Source organism: Tamandua tetradactyla, chromosome 8 (genome assembly GCF_023851605.1).
Source record: "Tamandua tetradactyla isolate mTamTet1 chromosome 8, mTamTet1.pri, whole genome shotgun sequence".
Lineage (NCBI taxonomy): Eukaryota > Metazoa > Chordata > Mammalia > Pilosa > Myrmecophagidae > Tamandua > Tamandua tetradactyla.
In genome coordinates this window covers 118,500-140,681 of record NC_135334.1, presented here as the reverse complement: position 1 = coordinate 140,681, position 22,182 = coordinate 118,500, and positions in this window count along the sequence as shown.

Genomic DNA, 22,182 nt, shown 5'->3' with positions numbered 1-22,182 from the left:
CTGATTTTTTAACCATCTTATCAGATATTGAGAAAGTTTGTGTTAAAATCTAGTGTAATTATTGGATTATCTATATCTCCTTTCACTCCTGTCATCTTTTAATTTGCATATTTAAAGCTAAGTTATTTGGTATAAGTCAACTTAGGACTGTTGTATCTTCCTGTTAAAGTGACTATTTTATTATTTCAAAATGTATTTATTCTAACAATACTTCTTGATCTACTCTGTTTTGTCTGGAATTAACATAGCCACACGAGCTTTCTTTATGTGAATATATTCATGATGTGTAGACGTCATCCTATTTTTTTCAGCCTTTCTTTGTTCATATATTTAAAGTATGTCCCTTATTTTGTTTATGATTTTAATGTAATTTTATTGAACTGTATTCAATCAGAATATAATCCATCCAAAGTATGCAATCCATGGCTCATAGTATCATCACATAGTCTTATACTCATCACCACAATCAACTTTAGAACATTTTCATTACTCCAAAGAGAAAAAAGAAACTAAAAACATAAAAGGAAACCCCAAACATGCCGTACCCCTTATCCACCACCCCCTACTTGTTACCCTAAGTATTGGTGTGGCACTTTTGTTACTCTTGATGAAAGAATATTAAGATATTAGTGTTAATTCATGTCCATAGTTTGCTAGAAGTACATCTTTCTCACATACTTCTCTCTTATTAACCCCATCTAAAGATTATAAATAGGTTCAGAAATATGACAGGTTCTAAATCAAACCCCACAAATCAGTAGTGGTTTTATACGCAGTGAACAGTTACACAAAGAAATGAGAAAAAAGTCCATTCACAATGGCAATGGCAGTAATGTTTCTGTACTCAAACAAAGAAATCAAGAAAAAAATTCCATTCACATTCACAACTTATTAAGTATATAATAATAAACCTAACCAAAGATGTAAAAGATTTGTGCAAGGAAAGGTATAAAACATTGTTTTGGCAATCAAAGACAGAAAGAAATGAAAGAACATTCCATGCTGTTAGGTTGATAGACCAAATATTAAGTTGTCAGTCATGTTATGTGACAACAAAAAGATATGTTGAGTGAAATTATCTCAGAACTAAAGGGCAAATATTATCTTATCTCAATGATTTAAAACAATTAGAATAAGCAAACTCATGGTGTCACAATCTGGAATATAGGCTACCATTGAAAGGGGTTAGTGATAGGGAATGGAAGTTAAGGCTCAGTATTTACAGGATTCCTATGTGGAACAATGGCAATGTTTTTATAATGAATGGTGGAGACGGTAGCACATTGTGAATGCAGTAAACAGCACTGAAATGTATTTATGAACATAATTAAAATGGGGAAATGTTAGGTTGTATATATAGTAACAGAATAACATTTTTTTAAGTCCATAGAACCACACTACACAATGACACCAAAATTAAACCATAGCCTATAATTAATAGTACAGTTATGTAAATATACTACCATCACTTGTAACAACTGTTCCACCTGAATGCAATATCTTAATTATAAGGTAGTATGTGGGAATCCTATATTTAATATATGATTGTTCTGAAAATCTACAGTAATAAAAAACATCCTGTTACCAAAAGGAGATCGTACATCATATAGCTTTACTAATTTATTTTCCTAAATGTTCTAAGAAAAACTAACACCTGTAATTCTCACAGCCTTCCAAATTTAAGGAATAAGTAATTTTCCCAACGCATTCAATGAGCCCAACATCATTGTAAAACCAAGTCAGTGGAAGACATCTCTGGAAAAACAGAGCAATCCAATGTGTGTTGATTATAGGCCCCAACGCAGATAAACCTAGAATAAATTTTAAAAGCAGAGTCTTTTTAAGTTGGAAAGCACAAAATACTAGGAAAAAGAGGGCACATAGAGCCTAGAAATACATAAAGCCACATACCAACTTAAGTTCTTGATTAACAAACCAGAGGAGCAGGGGTTCTGCTCTGATACAGCTTTCTTTTTTTTTTTTTTTTTTTTTGCTCTTTTTCTACTCTTTAACAGCTCATTAGATATAACTGGAAGCACTCTCAGGCTCCCACACTGCCCCAAGCAGAGGCGGGATTAAGCCTGTCTGAGAGACAAAGTAACTAGTCAAGTGAAAGGACTTAATTCCCTAAAGGGTGTATTTTCCGCAAGAGAAAGGTGGGACCCAGCTTAACTGGAATACCTCCTTCAAGAAATTCAGGTCAGAGGAACTGGAAAACAGAAGCAATTAAAGCTATCCTACAACCTCACCTCTGTCTCAACCATGCCCCCAGCAGGGAGAGTCTGCTGAAATTAAAGACACCCCATCACTTTAGGCTGGTGTGAAGCTGCAGGCAGACAATTGCCACATACTGGGCAGGATAGGAAAAGCAGAGTCTAGAGGCTGTCAACCAGGAAGTCTGACAGCCTGGTGGTGTCACTCTCAGGGAAGGCTGATGCTGGCTACTCTTTACTCCTGAGTTGTGGGCCTGTCTGGTCTCGGAAAATCTGACTAGGATCTGTAATATCTGAGAGACCCTCCTCAAAAAAAAGACCCAAAAAAAAGAGGGAAAAACAGAAAACCAAGAGCTGAAAAATACTGATCAAACAGAAGCTTTATTAGAGGTCTAGAATAAGTTGAAATGAATGTCAAAAAAACACATAAACAAGACGTAATGGAGAGCTGGAAGATGGCGGCTTAGTAAGACGCGCGGATCTTAGTTTCTTCTCCAGGACAGCTACTAGGGGAGTAGAAACGATACAGAAAGCGCCCAAAGGCACAACAGAGATAAAAAAGACAGTGTACCCCATCCTGGAACGGCTGGCTGGCTGAGAGAAGCAGCTCGAGTGAGATCGCCGAGGTGCGCGGGCCTCACCGGGCGGGGCGGCAAGCGGCCGGAGTTACTCCTTTCCCCCTTCCCGGGCCGGCTGGGAGAATTGGAGAGGCGGTCCCCTGAAACCAAGGCGGCTGGCGCTCACACCACGCACAGCCCCCCGGACCAACTGAGAGAATTGGATCGGAAATCCCCAGGCCGCGGAGAACGGTGACGGGTGGGGGAGGCCCCTTCCAAACCCATGACTCCCGGGGAACGTGCACTCTCTCGGGCGGGCCGCTGCCGCTGGCGCCCTCTCGCCACGCTTGTCGCCCAGGGCCGACTAGGAAATTCGGACGGGCTCATTACTGGGCTGCGGCGACCAGCAACCGTCCCTACGTTCGGACCCCGGGCCGGCTCAAGCCGCTTCGGCTAGTGAACCCCCCGGACAGCGAGAGTTTTCCAAAGTTTAAGGTCCCACAGCACCTTTTACTGGTGGGACCCGCAGACAAACGTGTGCCACGAGCGCCACCTACTGGGCAGGATAAGAAAAACAGAACCCAGAGATTTCACAGAAAAATCTTCCAAACTTTTGTATCCAATACCCAGGGAAATCTGTCTAAATGCACAGACGCCAACAGAAGATAACGGATCACGCTCAAATAATTGAAAATATGGCCCAGTCAAAGGAACAAACCAATAGTTCAAATGAGATACAGGAGCTGAGACAACTAATGCTAAATATACGAACAGAAATGGAAAACCTCTTGAAAAACGAAATCGATAAATTGAGGGAGGACATGAAGAAGACATGGTCTGAACATAAAGAAGAAATAGAAAAACTGAAAAAACAAATCACAGAACTTATGGAAGTGAAGGACAAAGTAGAAAAGAAAGAAAAAACAATGGATACCTACAATGATAGATTCAGAGACAGAAGATAGAATTAGTGATTTGGAGGATGGAACATCGGAATTCCAAAAACAAACTATCGGGAAAAGAATGGAAAAATTTGAACAGGGTATCAGGGAACTCAAAGACAATATGAACCGCACAAATATACGTGTTGTGGGTGTCCCAGAAGGAGAAGAGAAGGGAAAAGGAGGAGAAAAACTAATGGAAGAAATTATCACTGAAAATTTCCCAACTCTTATGAAAGACCTAAAATTACAGATCCAAGAAGTGCAGCGCACCCCAAAGAGATTAGACCCAAATAGGCGTTCTCCAAGACACTTACTAGTTAGAATGTCAGAGGTCAAAGAGAAAGAGAGGATCTTGAAAGCAGCAAGAGAAAAACAATCCATCACATACAAGGGAAACCCAATAAGACTATGTGTAGATTTCTCAGCAGAAACCATGGAAGCTAGAAGACAGTGGGATGATATATTTAAATTACTAAAAGAGAAAAACTGCCAACCAAGACTCCTATATCCAGCAAAATTGTCCTTCAAAAATGAGGGAGAAATTAAAACATTCTCAGACAAAAAGTCACTGAGAGAATTTGTGACCAAGAGACCAGCTCTGCAAGAAATACTAAAGGGAGCACTAGAGTCAGATACAAAAAGACAGAAGAGAGAGGTATGGAGAAGAGTGTAGAAAGAAGGAAAGTCAGATATGATATATATAATACAAAAGGCAAAATGTTAGAGGAAAATATCCAAACAGTAATAACACTAAATGTCAATGGACTGAATTCCCCAATCAAAAGACATAGATTGGCAGAATGGATTAAAAAACAGGATCCTTCTATATGCTGTCTACAGGAAACACATCTTAGACCCAAAGATAAACATAGGTTGAAAGTGAAAGGTTGGGAAAAGATATTTCATGCAAATAACAACCAGAAAATAGCAGGAGTGGCTACACTAATATCCAACAAGTTAGACTTCAAATGTAAAACAGTTAAAAGAGACAAAGAAGGACACTATATACTAATAAAAGGAACAATTAAACAAGAAGACATAACAATCATAAATATTTATGCACCGAACCAGAATGCCCCAAAATACATGAGGAATACACTGCAAACACTGAAAAGGGAAATAGACACAAATACCATAATAGTTGGAGACTTCAATTCCCCACTCTCATCAATGGACAGGACATCTACACAGAGGATCAATAAAGAAATAGAGAATCTGAATATTACTATAAAGGAGCTAGACTTAACAGACATTTATAGGACATTACATCCCACAACAGCAGGATACACCTTTTTCTCAAGTGCTCATGGATCATTCTCAAAGATAGACCATATGCTGGGTCACAAAGCAAGTCTTAACAAATTTAAAAAGATTGAAATCATACACAACACTTTCTCGGATCATAAAGGAATGAAGTTGGAAATCAATAATAGGCGGAATGCCAGAAAATTCACAAATACCTGGAGGCTCAACAACACACTCTTAAACAACGAGTGGGTCAAAGAAGAAATTGCAAGAGAAATTAGTAAATACCTCGAGGCAAATGAAAATGAAAACACAACATATCAAAACCTATGGGGCACAGCAAAGGCAGTGCTAACAGGGAAATTTATTGCCCTAAATGCCTATATCAGAAAAGAAGAAAAGGCAAAAATGCAGGAATTAACTGTTCAATTGGAAGAACTGGAGAAAGAACAGCAAACTAATCCCAAAGCAAGCAAAAGGAAAGAAATAACAAAGATCAGAGCAGAAATAAATGAAATTGAAAATATAAAAACAGTAGAGAAAATCAATAAGACCAGAAGTTGGTTCTATGAGAAAATCAATAAGATTGATGGGCCCCTATCAAGATTGACAAAAAGAAGAAGAGAGAGGATGCAAATAAATAAGATCAGAAATGGAAGAGGAGACATAACTACTGACCTCACAGAAATAAAGGAGGTAATAACAGGATACTATGAACAACTTTATGCTAATAAATACAACAATTTAGATGAAATGGACGGGTTCCTGGAAAGACATGAACAACCAACTTTGACTCAAGAAGACATAGATGACCTCAACAAACCAATCACAAGTAAAGAAATTGAATTAGTCATTCAAAAGCTTCCTAAAAAGAAAAGTCCAGGACCAGATGGCTTCACATGTGAATTCTACCAAACGTTCCAGAAAGAATTAGTACCAATTCTCCTCAAACTCTTCAAAAAAATTGAAGTGGAGGGAAACTGCCTAATTCATTCTATGAAGCCAACATCACCCTCATACCAAAACCAGGCAAAGATATTACAAAAAAAGAAAACTACAGACCAATCTCTCTAATGAATACAGATGCAAAAATCCTCAATAAAATTCTAGCAAATTGTATCCAACAACACATTAAAAGAATTATACATCATGACCAAGTAGGATTCATCCCAGGTATGCAAGGATGGTTCAACATAAGAAAATCAATTAATGTAATACACCATATCAACAAATCAAAGCAGAAAAATCACATGATCATCTCAATTGATGCAGAGAAGGCATTTGACAAGATTCAACATCCTTTCCTGTTGAAAACACTTCAAAAGATAGGAATACAAGGGAACTTCCTTAAAATGATAGAGGGAATATATGAAAAACCCACAGCTAATATCATCCTCAATGCGGAAAAATTGAAAACTTTCCCCCTAAGATCAGGAACAAGACAAGGATGTCCACTATCACCACTATTATTCAACATTGTGTTGGAGGTTCTAGCCAGAGCAATTAGACAAGAAAAAGACATACAAAGCATCAAAATTGGAAAGGAAGAAGTAAAACTATCACTGTTTGCAGACGATATGATACTATACGTCGAAAACCTGAAAAAATCCAAAACAAAACTACTAGAGCTAATAAATGAGTACAGCAAAGTAGCAGGCTACAAGATCAACATTCAAAAATCTGTAGCATTTCTATACACTAGTAATGAACAAGCTGAGGGGGAAATCAAGAAACGAATCCCATTTACAATTGCAACTGAAAGAATAAAATACCTAGGAATAAATTTAAAGAGACAAAAAACCTGTATAAAGAAAACTACAAAAAACTGTTAAAAGAAATCACAGAAGACCTAAATAGGTGGACGGGCATACCGTGTTCATGGATTGGAAGACTAAATATAGTTAAGATGTCAATCCTACCTAAATTGATTTACAGATTCAATGCAATACCAATCAAAATCCCAACAACTTATTTCTCAGAAATAGAAGAAACAATAAGCAAATTTATCTGGAAGGGCAGTGTGCCCCGAATTGCTAAAAACATCTTGAGGAAAAAAAACGAAGCTGGAGGTCTCGCGCTGCCTGACTTTAAGGCATATTATGAAGCCACAGTGGTCAAAACAGCATGGTATTGGCATAAAGATAGATATATCGACCAATGGAATCGAATAGAGTGCTCAGATATAGACCCTCTCATCTATGGACATTTGATCTTTGATAAGGCAGTCAAGCCAACTCACCTGGGACAGAGCAGTCTCTTCAATAAATGGTGCCTAGAGAACTGGATATCCATATGCAAAAGAATGAAAGAAGACCCATCTCTCACACCCTATACAAAAGTTAACTCAAAATGGATCAAAGATCTAAACATTAGGTCTAAGACCATAAAACAGAGGAAAATGTTGGGAGATATCTTATGGATCTTACAACTGGAGGCGGTTTTATGGACCTTAAACCTAAAGCAAGAGCACTGAAGAAGGAAATAAATAAATGGAAACTCCTCAAAATTAAACACTTTTGTGCATCAAAGAACTTCATCAAGAAAGTAGAAAGACAGCCTTCACAATGGGAGACAATATTTGGAAATGATATATCAGATAAAGGTCTAGTATCCAGAATTTATAAAGAGATTGTTCATCTCAACAACAAAAAGGCAGCCAACCCAATTACAAAATGGGAAAAAGACTTGAACAGACAACTATCAGAAGAGGAAATACAAATGGCCAAAAGGCACATGAAGAGATGCTCAATGTCCCTGGCCATTAGAGAAATGCAAATCAAAACCACAATGAGATATCATCTCACACCCACCAGAATGGCCATTATCAACAAAACAGAAAATGACAAGTGCTGGAGAGGATGCAGAGAAAGAGGCACACTTATCCACTGTTGGTGGGAATGTCAAATGGTGCAACCACTGTGGAAGGCAGTTTGGCGGTTCCTCAAAAAGCTGAATATAGAATTGCCATATGACCCAGCAATACCATTGCTGGGAATATACTCAAAAGGACTTAAGTGCAAAGACACAAACGGACATTTGCACACCAATGTTTATAGCAGCGTTATTTACAATTGCAAAGAGATGGAAACAGCCGAAATCTCCATCAACAGAAGAGTGGCTAAACAAACTATGGTATATACATACGATGGAATACTATGCAGCTTTAAGACAGGATAAACTTATGAACCATGTAATAACATGGATGGACCTAGAGAACATTATGCTGAGTGAGTCTAGCCAAAAACTAAAGGACAAATACTGTATGGTCCCACTGATGTGAACAGACATTCGAGAATAAATTTGGAATATGTCCTTGATAACAGAGTCCAGCAGGAGGTAGAAACAGGGTAAGATAATGGCCAATTGGAGTTGAAGGGATACAGACGGTGTAACAGGACTAGATACAAAAACTCAAAAATGGACAGCACAATAATACCTAATTGTAAAGTAATCATGTTAAAACACTGAATGAAGCTGCATCTGAGCTATAGGTTTTTGTTTTGTTTTGTTTTGTTTTGTTTTGTTTTTACTATTATTACTTTTATTTTTTTCTCTATATTAACATTCTATATCTTTTTCAGTTATATTGCTAGTTCTTCTAAACCAATGCAAATGTACTAAGAAATGATGATCATGCATCTATGTGATGATGTTAAGAATTAATGATTGCATATGTAGAATGGTATGATCTCTAAATGTTGGGTTAATTTCTTTTTTTCCGTTAATAAAAAAAAAAAAAGAGAAGGGATAATTGGAGCTGAAGGGATACAGACTGTACAACGGGACTGGATATAAAAACTCAGAAATGGACAGCACAATACTACCCAATTGTAATGCAATTATGTTAAAACACTGAATGAAGCTGCATGTGAGGTATAGGTTTTTTGTTTTTGTTTTTGTTTTTTTTCTTTCTATTGCTTTAATTCTTATTCTGTTGTCTTTTTATTTCTTTTTCTAAATCGATGCAAATGTACTAAGAAATGATGAATATGCAACTATGTGATGTTATTAAGAATTACTGATTGTACATGTAGATTGGAATGATTTCTAATTGTTTTGTTAATTCTTTTTTTAATTAATAAAAAAAAACATAAAGAAGAAAGCCATCCAATGAGAAATCTTAGGTAAAAGAGTGAAAACAACTTCCAGAATAAACTAATTAAGGAAATCAAATGCCTAGACGCCAGCAAAAATTAAAGAGTCATACTAGGAAGATTGAAGATATGGCCCAGTCAAAAGAACAAACCAACACCTCTAAGGAGAGACAGGAGTTGGAACAACTAATTGGGTATGTTTGAATAGACATGAAAAATGAAATCAACAAGTTGAGGGAGGATTTAAAGGAGACATTGGTTAAAAAAACAAATCACAGAACTTATGGGAATGAACGGCACAATAGAAGAGGTGAAAAAAACAGAAACCTAAAACAATAGATTTAAAGAGGCAGAAGAAATGTTTAGTGATGTAGAGAACTGGACGTCTGATATCCTAAACACTAAAGAAAATATAGGGAAAAGAATGAAAGAAAATTCTCGGGGAATTGAATGACAACATGAAGTGCACAGATACACGTTGTGGGTATCCTAGAAATGTAAAAGAAGTGAAAAGGAGAAAGCCTAATGGAGGAAATAATCACTGAAAATTTTCCATCTTTTGTGAAAGACATAAAATTACAGACCCAAGAACCACAAATAGACATATTCAAAGACACTTACTAATAAGATTTTCATGTGTCAAAGAGAGAATTTTCACACAGCAAGAGAAAAGCAATCCATCACTTAAAACGGAAGCCTAATAAGACTTCTGTCAGTTTCTCAGCAGAAACCATGAAGGCGAGAATGCAGTGGTATGATAAATGTTTAAGATTCTAAAAGAGAAAACTGCTAACCAAGAAGTCTGCATTCAGCAAAATTGTCCTTCAAAAATGAGGGGGAAATGTTATTGATCAGACGATCAATAACAGATTTTTTGCATTTGATTAAGAGACCAGCCCTGCAAGGAACCCTAAATGAAGTACTACAGACAATAGGAAAAGGCAGAAGAGAGACGTCTGAAGAAGAATGTAGAAATAAAGACTACCAGTAAAAGTATAAAGAGGGAAAAAAGTTGGATGTGACATAAAATCCAAAAGACAAAATGATAGGAAAAGTTCTGCCTTTCTTCCCACCTCTGCCAACATTTACTCTTCTTTTTCTTTGTATGAGTTTGTATATTCTCATGTGGTTCTTTTTTTTTTATTGTAGTTATACAGGGCTTAAATTTAACATCCTAAATCCATAACAATCTCATTTTCTTCAGTAGTATAGTGTTTTCCCTATACACCTGCATCTCTCTCCTTTTATGTAGTTACTGTCACACATTATATATTTATACATTATGTGTCCAATACTGCTTATTTATCAGTATAATTTATGCATTTGTCTGTTAGATCAGGTGGGAAGTAATAAGTAGATTTGCAGACCAAAACCACAATATACTCTCATTTATGTTTATCCATATTGTTACCTGGACTGGTGGTCTTTATTCATGTGGCTGTCTATTTAGGTTCTACTATCATGCCAGTCTGGAGTTAGATTCCCTCAGCTCTTGTTTGTCTGTTAACGTGCATTAGATACTGGATAATTCATTCACAGGTTTAATTATAGAAGTTGTAAGTTTAAAGAAAAACCATGCAGAAAGTAGTTCCATTACTACCCTATTATTAACAAAGGTATTATTTGTCTTTTCTTGTATTTGATGAAATGATATTAAAAATGTACCATTATCTCTGTTGTATAGTTTACATTAGGGCTCACTGATGTGTTTTTCTTTTCTTTTTAATTTTTTTTTCTAGTAACATTTTATCTTTCTATCCAATAGTTTGACTGTTACCTGGCACAGAATACTTTTACTTGGCATCTTGTTTGGTATTCATTGAGCATCTTAGATGTATGCACAAGTCTCATTAAATTTGAGATATTTTCAACCATTATTTTTGTGAATTCTCTCTCTGCCTTTTTCTTTGCCTTTTGGGGTTTCTACAATGTATATCTTGGTATGTTTGATACCTGTTTTAGTTCCCTAAGCTTTTTAAAACAGATACTATTCATGTTTCAACTTAATCAGTGGGAATTTATTAGCGTTCATGGATACAGCTTTGAGGCCATGAAAATGTCAGAATCAGGACATCAGCAAGACAATGCTTTCTTCCTGACATTGGCCTGTTAGGGATTTTTGTCTCCTCTGCGCATGGCAGTGTCTGCTGGTCTCTCCCTTCTTTTCCTGGTTTAATTGCTTTTCAGCTTCTTCCTTCTATGAGTTTATCTTTCTCTTTCAGTATTCATTCCATTTACGAAGGACTCCAGTAACAAGAGACTCCAAGCAATCTTGGCTCTCTTGTCTTGAAAAGATGTCTTCGGGACAGGCCTCAGCTTCCATAGTTTTGGGCTTGAAGTGATTTTTTCTTCAATCTGTACTTTCCTGTCCCTTTTTATCCAGCCCAGAAGTCTACATTTGTCACTGCTTCCATTCATAGAGATCTGAATTAAAACTTTGCTTTTCTGTGTAGTATTTAGGGTCCAATCCATCGGACAATAAGATTTTCCACAGATAACTGAGTAGCTGCACCTCCATTCCTGTTTTACAGTGAAGTCACTGACTGGATCCATGTTCAGTTAAACCCTCACATTGAGCGTTATTCCCTGGAGACTCATCTTTCTGAAAATCATTATTTTCCAAACCATGATTTTCTGGTTTCTTTATTCGCAGTTCAGTTCTCAGCTCATCTCTTTCCCCTCACATTTTTCAGTAAGCTGCTATGAGAAATCAAGCTGCACTTTCCACACTTAACTTGGAAATCTCTTTAACTAAATATCCAAGTTTTTAAGTTCTGTCTTCTCCCCAACATCAGAACAACTTCACCAAGTTCTCTGCCATTTTAAAATAAGGATCATCTTTCCTTCAGTTTCCAATAAACCATACATCATTTCCATCTCAGGCCTAATCAGAATTACTTTCACATCCATACTTCTATCAACAGTCTTCAAAACAATCTAAGCCTTTTTAATTAAACAATTTGCACAATTGCAGCTCAGGTAGAATCCCTCCCTCAAGGAATTCAGACCCCAGGGAAGGGAAAACTAAAACAATTAAAGCCATCCTACAACCTCTCCTCTGTCTCATCCACTCCCCCAGCAGGGAGAGGCTGCTGATGTTAAAAGCACATCATGTTATGCTGGTGGGAAACCACAGGCAGACAAGAACCATATAGTGGAAGGATAAGGAAAAACATAGAGTGTAGGAGCTTCATAGGAATGTCTGTCAACCTTCTGGGTCTAACTCTCAGGGAAAACTGATGCAGGTGACACTTTGCTCCTGAGAGGAGGCCAGTCTGGTCTAGGAAAATCTGACTGGTATCTATGATATTTGAGGAGACCCTCCTTAAAAAAATAGAGAAAAAGGCTTCATATAGGCATATAATCAATAACTCGCGATATCATCACATAGTTGTATATTCATCATCATGCTCATTTCTTAGAACATTTGCATCAATTCAGAAAAAGTAATCAAAAGAAAACAGAAAAAAAATGTGTGAACATTCCATACCCCTTACCCCTCCTTTTCATTGATCACTAGGATTTCAATCTAATAAATTTATTTAACATTTGTTCCCCCTGTTGTTTATTTATTTTTCATCCATATATTTTAGTCGTCTGTCAATAAGGTTGATAAAAGGAGCATCAAACACAAGGTTTTCACGATCACACAATTACATTGTGAAAACTTTATTATACAATCATCTTCAAGAAACATGGCTACTGGAACACAGCTCTGCATTTTCAGACACTTTCCTCCAGCCTCTCCATTACACCTTATCTAAAAAGATGATATCTATTTAATGCATAAGAATAACCTCTCCAGTCTGTTTGGAATCTCTCAGCCATTGACACTTTATTTTGTCTCATTTCGTTCTTCCCTTTTTGGTGGAGAAGGTTTTCTCAATCCCTTGATGCTGAGTCCCAGCTCATTCTAGGATTTCTGTCCCACGTTGCCAGGAAGGTCCACACCCCTGGGAGTTATGTCCCATGTAGAGAGGGGGAGGGCAGTGGGTTTGCTTGTTGTGTTAACAACACACTCTTAAATAATCAGTGGGTCAAGGAAGAAATTACAAGAAATCAGTAAATATCTCAAAGCAAATGAAAATGAAAACACAACATATCAAAATTTAAGGGATACAGCAAAGGAAGGGATGTTTATTGTCTTAAATGCCTATATCAAAAAAAGGGAAAAGGAAAAAAAAGAGCAAAACTCGAGAGATTAACTGTTCATTTGGAAGAACTAGAGAAAGAACAACAAACTAACCCCAAAGCAAGCAAAAGGAAACAAATAACAATTAGGGTAGAAATAAATGAAATTGAGAACATGAAAACAGTTGAGGAAATCAACAAAAGCAGAAGTTGGTTCTTTGAGAAAATCAGTAAAATTGATGGAACCTTAACAAGGTTGACAAAAAGAAGAGAGAGGATGCAAATAAATAAAATCAGAAATGGAAGAGGAGACATATAACTACTGACCCTGCAGAAATAAAGGAGATAATGAGAGGATACTATGAACAACTTTATGCTAATAAACACGACAATGTAGATGAAATGGACAACTTCCTAGAAAGGCTTAAACAGCCAACATTGACTCAAGAAGAAATAGACAATCTCAACAAACCAATCACAAGTAAAGGAATTGAATCAGTCATCAAGAAGTTCCCAAGAAAATAAAGTCCAGGAGCAGATGGTTTCACATGTGAGTTCTCCCAAACAGTCAAGAAAGAATAAGTACCAATCCTGCTCAAACTCTTCAAAAAAATTGAAGAGGAGGGAAGGCTACCTAACTCATTCCATGAAGCAAACATCACCCTTATACCAAAGCCAGACAAAGATACTACAAGAAAAGAAAATTACAGACCAATCTCTCTAATGAATATAGATGCAAAAATCCTCAACAAAATACCTGTAAATCAAATCCAGCGGCACATTGAATGATTTATACACCATGATTACTTGTGATTTATTCCAGGTATGCAAGGATGGTTCTCCATAAGAAATTCAATTAATGTAATGCCCCTTATCAACAAATCAAAGCAGGAAAACCACATGATCATCTCGATTGATGCAGAAAAGGCATTTGACAAAATTCAACATCTTTTCTTGATGAAAACACTTCAAAAGTTTGGAATAGAAGGGAACTTCCTCAACAGGATAAAGAGAATATATGAAAAACCCACAGCTAGAATCACCCTCAAGGGGGAAAAACTGAAAGCTTTCCACCTGAGATCAGGAACAAAACAAGTATGTCCATTGTTGTCATTGTTATTCACCATTGTGCTGGAAGTTCTAACCAGAGCAATTAGACAAGAAAAAGAAACAAAAGGCATCCAAATTGGAAGGGAAGTAGTAAAACTCTCAGTGTTTGCAGATGATCTGATACTATGTCAAAAACCTCGGAAAATCCACAGCAAAGCTACTAGATTTAATTGAAGAGCCCAGTGAAGTGGCAGGGTACAAGATCAACACTCAGAAATCAGTAGTGTTTCTGTACACTAATAATGAGCAATCTGAGGAGGAAATCAAGAAAAAAATTCCATTTACAATTGCAATCTAAAGAATAAAATATTTTATAATAAATTTAACTAAGGACACAAAGAAAACTATGAGAAATTGCTGAAAGAAATCACAGAAGACCTAAATAAATGGAAAGGCATACTATGTACATGGATTGGAAGACTACATATAGTTAAGTATCAGTTCTACCTAAATTAATGTAGAGATTCAATGCAATACCAAAATTAAAATCGCAAAAACTTGCTTTGCAGAAATAGAAAAACCAATAACCAAATTTCTTTGGAAGAAGAGGTACCCTGAATACCTTAAAATATATTAACAATGAAAAATGAAGTTGGAGGTCTCACACTACAGTCTGACTTTAAGGCGTATTACAAAGCTACAGTAGTCAAAACAGCATAGTAGTGGCATAAAGATAGATATACTGACCAGTGGGATCAAATAGAGCATTCAGATGTAGACCCTCTCATCTCTGGCAGTTGATCTTTGATAAGGCCATCAACCCAACTCACCTGGGACTGAGCTTTTTCTTCAATAAATGATGCTCGGAAAATGGAATACTCATATGCCAAAGAATGAGAGGATCCATATCTCACATCTTTTACAAAAATTAGCTCAAAATGGATCAAAGATCATAAAACTTTTAGAAGAAAATGTAGGAAAATATAACACTTGTAATAGGAGTCAGTTTGCTAGATGTTTCACTGAAAGCACGGGCATTGAAGAAAGAAATAGATAAATGGGAGCTCCTCAAAATTAAATACTTTTGTGCATCAAAGAAATTTGTCATAAGGGTTTAGTATCCAGTATATATAAAGAGAATCTTTAACTCAACCACAAGACAACCCAATTTTAAAAATGGGCAAAAGATATGAACAGACACTTCTCAGAAGAGGAAATACAGGTAAATGGCTTAAAGGCACATGAAAAGATGCTTAACTTCACTGGCTATTAGGGAAATGCAAATCAAAATCACTATGAGGTATCGTCTTATGCCCACCAAAATGGCCAGTATCAAAAAAAAAATCAGAAAACATAAGTCTTGGAGAGGATGTGGACAATGAGGCACAATTATCCATTGTTGGTGGAAATATGAAATGGTGCGACCGCTGTGGAAAGCAGTTTGGCGGTTCGTAAGGAAGCTAAATATAGAATTGCCATATGATAGGGCAATCCCATTGCTAGATATCTCTTCATAGGACATGAGGGCAAGGACACAAATGGACATTTCCACACCAATGTTTATAGCACCATTATTTACAATTGCTAAGATGGAAACAGCCCAAATGTCCATCAACAGATGAGTGGCTAAACAACCTGTGGTGTGTATATATATATATATATAAAATGGAAAATTATGCATCTCTAAGACAAAATGAAGTCATGAAGCATTTAACAACATGGATGGATCTTGAAGACATTATGCTGAGTGAAATTAGCCAGAAGCAAAAGGACAAATACTCTGTGGCCCCACTGATATGAACTAACATTAATGAGTGAACTTGGAGAATTTCAGTTAAGAACCCATGTTACCAGAGATAGAAATTGGGTATAGATTGGGTAATTCATGCTGAAGGGGTACAGATTGTGCAGCCAGATTGATTGTAAAAATTCAGAAAGGGATAGCGCAATACTACCTGATTGTAGCACAATAATGTAAGTACACTGAATGAAGCTGAATGTGAGAATGACGGAGAAGGGCTGGAGACACATATGAAAACAGAAGGAAAGATAGATGATGAAGACTGAGATGGTATAATTTAGGAAAGCCTAGAGTGTACAATGATAGTGACTAAATGTACAAAACAAATATACTTGTGCATGAGGAAAAAATGTGTGTGAGACTAAAGGGAGAAATGTTTATTTGGTACAAAATTTATATTTTGACTAGTGCATTTCCTAATTTACTTGTATGGTCAGTTTAATTGAACACCATCAGTATATGGAACCTTGAATAGTTTGTCCAGGTTAGTGTGATGCCCCGATAAATCTATGAATGATTTGAACAATGAATAAAGAAGTATTTGCAAAGTCTCCTTGGGGAAATGGGGAGAAAGGGGGAAAAATTCAACTTCCCCATTTGGAGAATTCCTGATACTTTAGCAAGTACTGGGGACATCCAAATCAGTAGGCCACACCCTCAAACCTGAGGTTTGCTCCTGTGAAACTTATTCCTGCAAAGGATAGGCAAATCCTTCTTAAAATTAGGCCTAAGCATCACCCTCACAGAACCTCCATTGCTCAGATGTGGCCTCTGTCTTTCTCTAAGCCAACATGGTATGCGAACTCACTGCCCTCCCCTCTCTACGTGGTGCATGACCCCTAGCAACGTGGGACAGAAATCCTGGGATGAGCTGGCACTCCACATCAAGGAATTGAGAAAACCTTCTCAACTAAAAGGGGGAACAGATAAATGAGACAAAATAAAGTTTCAGTGGCTGAGAGATTTCAAACAGAGTTGAGAGGTTATTCTGGAATTTATTCTTACACATTATACAGATATCCCATTTTTAATTTGGTGTATTAGAGTGGTTAGAAGAAAGTACCTCAAACTATAGAGTTGTGTTCCAGTAGCCATGTTTCTTGAAATTATTGCATAATGATACCATTTTTGCAGTATTACACTGTGATTGTGAAAACCTGTCTGATGCTCCTTTTATCTGTGGTATGGACAGATGAGTAAAAAATAGGGATAAAAAATAAATAAGGGGAACAAAGGTTAAAATAAATGGAGTAGATTGAAATACTAGTGATCAGTGAGAGGGAGGGGTAAGGGGTATGGCTAGTATGAGTTTTTTCTTTTTTCTTTTTTACTTCTTTTGCTGGAGAGATGCAGATATTCCAAAAAATAATCATGGTGATTAATGCACAACTAGGTGATGATATCGTGAGCCATTGGTCGTACACCATGTATAGAATATTTGTATGTCAAGAATGTTTGTATGTTTGTTTTTTGTTTACAGTAAAAATATTTTAAAAGTAAAATAAATTTACTAGCAGTCACATTTAATCCAGAGCAATAATTGTTATTTCTGGATTTTTTTTTCACATTGGCAGACACTGGAAATCAAACCTGGGTCTATGGCATAGCAGGCAAGAACTCTGCCTGCTGAGTCACCATGGCCTGCCCTATTTCTGGATTTTGAGAGGCTGTACTATCCATGTATAGCCTGAATTTAGAGATCAGAGTGATGCCGATCAGGTCAGGATTAAGGCAATGTAGAATACAGGGGTAAGGAAAAATTGTCTATATTTTATAATTTCACCTACTCTCTGAGGTCAAAGGAAGAAAATTTTATTTTGTCCAGAACCTAAATTATTTGTGTCACATAATCTAGCTTAATCTGTCTGGGTAGATCATTAAATTAACTTGAACAACAGGGAGCCCAGAATGAGGGCCTATATTCCTGTATAGCTTAATGTAATCCCAAAGTATATTAAGAAGATAATCAGAAAATATTGCTATCTCCCTTGAGGGTTGGAAGAAAACAATATGAAACTATTAAACTTTACCACTGCAGAAGCGCCTGATCCTGTGTCAAACATTCAGGCCACCCAAATCAATAAGCCAAGCCCTTGATTTTGACACTTGCTCTTGTGAAACTTCTTTATGTAGTGGAGAAGCTTAGCCTACCTATAAGTATGTCTGAGTTACTTCTGGAGGATCTGTTGTTGTTCAGATGTGGCGCCTCTCCCTCAAGTCAAACTCTGCAAATGTAATATTACTCTTCCCACTATGTGGGACTGTCAAGGAAGTAAATGTCTTTCCTGGCAATGTAGGATATGACTCCTAGGGATCAGCCTGGCCCTGGTACTGTGGAGGTTGGAGTGCCATACTGATCAAAAGGGGAAAAAGAAATGTAACAAATAAAGTATCAGTGGCTGAGAGAGTTCAAATAGGGTCCAGAGGCTACTCTGGAGGCTTCTCTTAGGCAAGTTTCCATTATACGCTACCTGTCATGGTTTGCCGAACCCCAATCAAAACCAATCCTGCCAACCCTAAAGAACACCTAGGGCATTATATGAGATTCTACAAAGGTTCCATGCACTAGAATTGCTTTCCAGAAACCACAACATCCAGATGGGTTCTCAGACCAGATAAATTCTGAAATACCAGTGGGCCAGCCTCTCTCAAACATCAACTAGTTCCATCCCCCTATCCCATATTATCGACAACCTCTTCTAATGTGAAAAACTTAGAATGGGCTCAGCCCAAATACCCCTAAACAGTGGAAGAATGATCAAAGGAGATGGTGGAGTTAAACAGAGAAAGTAGGCCTTACAAATGAGTATGATTGCTGAATCATTATATTGATATTTCTTTTAGTTTCCAGTATCTTAGAGCAATTAGTAGTAAAAACCTAATGTGAAATTGTAACCCGTGCCAAATTCTGAAATCTGTCCTACGCTAATGGTTGCTGTGTGTTTTAAAATGTATTGCTTTTTTGCATATATGTTACTTTTCACAAAAGGAAAAAAAAGTCAATTGTGATAAATGCACAACTGTATGATGGTAATGTGAAACATTGATTATATGCATTGAATGATTACATGTTATATGATTATATAATATATAGTAATAAAGTTGCATTAAAAAATTTTTTTAATTAAAGCAATGAAAAAAAAAGTTAAACTTATTATGGGTCCAAACACACAGGAATGGATTAAATTTAAGAGCATGTTTTCCTAGGGTACAACAGTTCCAAACCACCACGTAGTCCCATAAGTTCTTCGGGATCTCTTCACTTTTCTTCATTTTTCTCTCCTGCTCCTTTGGCTGATTTCAGCCGTCTTATCTTCAAGTTCACTCATTGTTTCTTCCACCAATGTCAGTCTTTTTTATTACAGATATTGAAGGTTTACATTAAAATCATACATTAAATACAGGGTTCCTGTTAACCCCAGGATTCATGTGGTACATTTTTTACAATTTAATGTAGTGTACATTTTTATGATTATAGTATTAATTATAGCACATCATTTACAGTAAGGTTCATCGTGTTATATAGTGTTTTTCTTTGTTTTACTTTTTCAGTTTTAGTTTCTGACTCTGAAGTTTTATGGTAAAATTATTTTGTATCACAGATATACATTTGTCCTTTTGTGTCTATCTTATTTCACCCAGCATGAATTTTTCAGGATTCATGTGTATTGTTGCATGCTTCAGAACTTCATTCCTTTTTGTGGCTGAATATGCATTATCTATCCTTCTAATCTCTGTCTTTTGACTAGAGAGTGCATCCATTTACATTGAAAGTAACTACTGATAAAGAAGTTCTTTATTTTGTCCCTCTGTCTTATGTATTTTCAATGCAATTCTTCTGTTAAGGCCAGTTTCTATAAATCTCATATTTTTGTGTTGTATCATTTTGAGTAAATTTCTTTCTCAAAATCTTTTTCATATGTCTTCTTTTTGATTACCATGGAGTTAAAATTTAGTATCCTAATTCTATAACAATCATAATTGATTAGATACCAGCTTTTATTCAATACCGGTTCTGTATCTCCACATTTTGTACTTGTTACCAATTATAACTTTGTACATTGTAAGTCCAAGACAATGTTTGTCGTTTCTTTATACAAATTTGCATGTAGCACCTGTAAGAAATAAAAAGTGGAGTTACAACAAAAAATACAATACAAAAGTAGCAAAATACTACTCATAATGTTACCTTTCTCAGAGCTTTATGCTTCTTTGATCCATTGTCTAGTAGCCTTTTCTTTCAGTCTGAAGAACTCCCTCTAGCCTTGATCATAGGGCAGATCTAACTTAAGTCCATCAGCTTTTATCTGAGAATGTCTTTTTCTTTTCCTTATTTTTGAAAGCGAGTCTTGCTACATATAAAATGCTTGGTTGGATTTTTTTTTTTCAGCACTATAAATATTTCATGTTACTCCCTTCTTCTGTCTATAGTTTCTGACTCCCCCCACAAGATTGGATCAGGAACCCTACCTGCCGAGCAACTGTGGCCCACTCTGGAATGGCTTTTAAAAAGGGGAATTTAATGAGTCTCTAATTTACAGTTCTACAGCTGTGTAATTATCCCAATTAAAGCAAGTCTATAGAAATTTTCAATCTAAGGCATCCAAGGAAAAATACATTGGTTCAAGAAGGCTGATGACATTCAAGTTTTCTCTCGGCTGGAAGGGCACATGGTGAATTCTGCTAGCTTTCTCTTCTGGCTTCTTGATTCATGACCCCAGGAGGGTTTCCTTCTTCATCTCCGAAGTGAGCTCTGTGATTCTCTCATTCTTGTGTTGTGGTTCTGCAGCTCTCTCCTAGTTCTCAAAAGGTCGCTGGCTGGTGGACTCCGCTTCATGGTTTTCATCATTCTGTCATCCTTCTCTGCTCTCTCAGAATCTCAGAATCTCTGCTCTCTCAGAATCTCTAAAGGTCACTGACTGATTATACTCTGTGTTCTTTTGGCCTCATGGCTCTGCTCCACTCTGCTGTGGCTTTCCTGTTGTTCTCAAAAGGCATTCCAAAAAATGTCTCCACTTTTATAGATCCCAGTAAACTAATCGAGACTCACAGAATGGATAGAGACACAAATCTTTCTAATCAAGTTTAATACCCACACTTGATTGAGTCACATCTCCATGGAAATGATCTAATCAAAGTTTCTGCCATGCAGTGCTGAATAGGGATCAGAAGAAATGTCTTTACAAAATGGGATTAGGATTAAAACATCACTTTTTTAGGGTTCATAAATCCTTCCCAACTGGCACACCAACATTCACCACTCTAGGTTTCATTAAGCTATATAATCCCAATCTTTATCTTTTATTTTCTTCTGGTGTCAAGCCTGCCCCTAGCCTTCCTCTTTCAACCATACTCAAGCTCATTTTTGTTCAGTGTACTTAAAATATTGTGCAGGAAAAAGAAATAAAAAGGCATCCAAATTGGAAAGGAAGAAATAAAACACCTTGCAGATGACATGATCCTATGTGTATATCCTGAAAAATCTACGGCAAAGGTTTTGGAGCTAATAAAGGGATACAGCAAAGTGGCAGGTACAGTATCAACACGCAAAGTTCAGAAATGTTTCTGTACAGTATAATGAGCAATCTGAGGAAGAAATTAAGAAAAAAGTTCCATTTATGATAGCAACTAGAAGAAGCCAATATTTAAGAACAAATTTGACCACAGCCACAAAAGACCTATACACAGAAAAGTACAACAAATTGCTAAAAGAATTCAAAGAAGACATTACAAATTTAAAAATGGAAGACATACTGTGTTCATGGATTGGAAGACTAAATATAGTCAAGATGACAGTTTTACCCAAATTGATTTATACATTCAGTGCAATACCAGTTTCAATTCCAAAAATCTGCTTTGCAAAAATAAACCAATAATAAAGTTTATTTAGAAGGGTGGGGTGCCCCAAATAGCTAAAAATATCTTGAGAAAGAGGAATGAAGTGGGAGGTGTCATACTACCCGAATTTAAAGTATATTACAAAACTACAGAGATATATTGATCAATGAAATCTATTTCAAATTCAGAAACAGACCTCATCAATGGAAAATTTATCTTTGACTTGAGTCTGAAGTTTCTATCTTTTTTTCTCAGCTTTGCTCACTGCTTGTCTGGTTGTGAGTGAAAATCCAAAGAAATACAGTTGTC